Raw genomic sequence first — 3,215 nt, 5'->3', positions numbered from 1 at the left:
GGTCCCCTGACACCCGTTTGCGGAGGTCTTCTCCGGAGCGCCCGCGCGGGGTGGTCGGCGGACTCGGCCTCGGGACCTGGTGGCGCCGGGTCCCGAGTGGGCGAGGGGTGTGGGAGGAGGTTTGCAGGTCCTTAAAAAAGACGCCCTCTTCTTCCTTGCACCCGCGCCCAGACACTAGGGTCTCGATCCCGGAGTCCAGCACGGGAGATCTCGCCCTCCTAGGCCCTGGACGGGGCGGGGATCGGCACGCTAAATTGGGTGACCCAGAGCACAGGACAAGGGCCCTCTGCGCAGACAGCGTGTCTTGGGAACACGTGGCACAGTGCAGGAGCAGAGCTGGGGGCCTTTGACCAAAGTGGAGACCCGGAGAGGGGCACGTGTCCAGGTGGGATCGGGATGAGCAAGGGTTCGAAGAGGCGCAGGTTCTTCCCGGGAGCGTCAGAGGGATGGGTTTGGAGGGGCTGGGAGCCTTCTCCCCCGCACAGCCTGGGGGTGCTGTCTGTAGCCGAGCGGAGCCGCGGGTGTCTTCTAGGCTTAGTCCTGTTCGTTAGATGCTCTCGTTTTTACTCCCTTTGGGGGAAGGAGAGGGGTGACCTGTCCAGAGCCACACCGCAGGTGCCACATTGCTGGACCGGGTTTCCGTCCCATCAGCCTCAAGTGGAATTCCTGCCTCACACTGCCCGGGAGTCCAGGGTTGGAGGGTGGGCCAGAAGGGTGAGAGCACAGGCCCTGTTGGGAGTGGGCAGGGGTGGGAAGAGACCCTTAGGTGTGAGTGTGTGGGGGCAGGACAAGGGGCAGGTTAAAGGACAGGCAGTGGAAGAGGGGAGCCCCCAGCCTCAGTCGCCAGACTGGGAGAAGAGTGCCCGGCTGTGAGATGGGGGTACCCCTGGGCAGCTCAGGGGGCTTCCAAGTGGTCCTTTCATACCTGGTGGGTTGGGGGCCTGAGGGACTGCCTGAGGTCCTGAAGCCCACAGAAATTAGTACCTCCATGGAAAGGAAAGCCCCCCTGCTATGTTAAAACATTATTCCTTGTTATCTGAAATTCAAATTTGACAGGGCATCCTGCATTTTTATTTCCTAAATCTAACAACTGCAGCTTAGAATCCTGCAAACAGACCCAACACCTGGCCCTCAGGCCAGCAGAGGGGCAGCAGACCCCTGGCTCCTGCAAGAGGGCCCTTCCTTTGCATAACTGTGCCCCCCCGCAATGAGATCTGGGTTCAGGTTGGCTCGGGTAGAGCCTGTTCTGGCCACCCCTCTGGGCCTGCCTGGATCTGAGGCCAGCCCCTCCTAGCCTTGGACCCTACTCTTAATCCCTGTGAGCCTTGGTAATTCCTGGCTGCAAAGTGGGGATCTAAGTGCCTCTCAGAGGCTGCATGAATATGAACCACAGGGCCTTTGCCCTGCTGGTCTCTCAGGCCTAGGAGGCTTACCCCTCAAAGCCCTTCATGGCCCCTCCCTGCCCTTAGCTAGGCATCTTCCCAGCACCCCCAGGACTTCTCCAGAGTGGTGTCCAGTGAGTGCACATAGCCATGGCATGGTGACATCTGCTGGACCCCCAGCCCCGATTCCTCCTCGGCTTCTGTCTAGCATGGCCTCCCAGCCTGGCCCCAAGCCTGCCTTGTGTGGCTAGCAGGACCAAGAGGTTGTGGAGAGCAAAGAGGGTCAGTATGTGGGGGGCCTGCCCAGCTAGCATGGCTGGAGAGCAGGGAGGGATCAAGAGAGGCCAGTCCGCTCCCTGAAGACTTAGACTCAGGTCCCACCTGCCAAGCCACCGGAGGCCCAGGACGCCCTCCCAGCCACAGTGCCATGGTCTCGGGCACAGCAGTGGCAGGAGGCAGTCACAGAGTCCCCATGGGGATGGCACTGTGGGCAGAGCCTGTCCAGACCAGGGCCTCCATCTGGCCTGGGAGCTGCCCGAGGCCCAGCCTGCAGCTGCTGCTGAGACCTGGCAGCCTGAGCCCTCAATCCTTCGAGGGCTGCCAGCCGTGGAAGGTGACAGGGCACGAGGCAGGGGCCGGTGCGGCAGTTTCTGCTAGGAACATCTGGCTCCAAGCAGCAACCAGGCTGGCCCAAGGCTGGCTCTGAGGGCTGGGTCATCTCCTTGCCACTGTCAGGGGCTGCAGGGCTGCTGAGGGGAGAGGCTCTGGTTCTTCCCGGGAGGCTAGAGAAGAGGAGGGTGTCCTTCACACCGGGAGATCCTTCCTGGGGGGCTGGTGCATACAGAAGGAAGCCGGGACTGGGTTCTGCCTGGGTGCTGGGCCACAGCAGGCGTAGGTATTTGTAGTCACCCGACAGGGACGCCTCTGGGGCCCGGCCAGAAAGTAGCGGGCACCGCTGTGCCTTCCACAAGAGGGCGCCCTGCTGGCTCAGTGGCCCGTGGCTGGCTGCCCTGTTAGTGGGACAGCCCCAGGGGCCAGGGGTGGGAGGCAAGGGAAGGTTGCCTGGGTGAGGGGTGGACAGGCATCTGATGCTGTGATGGGGCAGCACCTCGGCTGGGTGGGTCGTGTGAGCTGGGACGACCCCCGTACGGAGGGTGCCCTATACCCGTGCAGTACTCAGGGAGGGTCCTTTTTCTGGTCAGCCCCAGGAGGAAAGGGGAGCCCCATTGCAGCTGCAGACTCCATCCTGAGTGTTTCACCCAGCACCCAGTCCCAGCTGAACTCTGACCTTTGGATGAAAAAGGAAAAAAATTACTCCCCCCGCCCCCCCAATATCGGCGTCTTTTCCCTGAAGGGTTGATATCCCCGGGGGCCTTTTGGTGGAGGCAGGGCGGTGAGGAGCCCACGGCGGGGGGAGGGGGGGAAGGGATAGGTGGGGGGCCCTGCGGCCTTTGTGCAAAACTCAGGAGGCGCCCTGGGGGCGCCCTGCAGACAGGGTGTCCGCCCACCTGAGTCCAGCCAGGAGGGTCCCCCACTGTGAGTACCCGCTTCCTTCTCCGGGCGTCCGAACCAGCTCAGGCGGGACCCAGGCCAGGTGTGTCCTTCTGTCACCTGTTAAGTCCTCTGCCGGCGTTTGTGACCGAGTCCCCCCAAGGGCTTCCTTCTGTCCTTTGGGGACACCCGTGGCCAGCCACTCCCTGCCCCAGCGCGAGGGCACAGCACACGAGCTACCGCCCCCGCCCCAGCAGGTCTCGGGCCTCTGCTAGCGGGGCCGGGAGCAGTAGGCCGGAGGGTGCGGGGTCGCCCTGCAGGCGGGGGCCCCAGGCCGGGGAG

The sequence above is a fragment of the Chinchilla lanigera genome, unplaced genomic scaffold (assembly GCF_000276665.1).
Source record: "Chinchilla lanigera isolate Chin_1 unplaced genomic scaffold, ChiLan1.0 scaffold00137, whole genome shotgun sequence".
NCBI lineage: Eukaryota > Metazoa > Chordata > Mammalia > Rodentia > Chinchillidae > Chinchilla > Chinchilla lanigera.
This window is presented reverse-complemented; position numbering follows the sequence as displayed.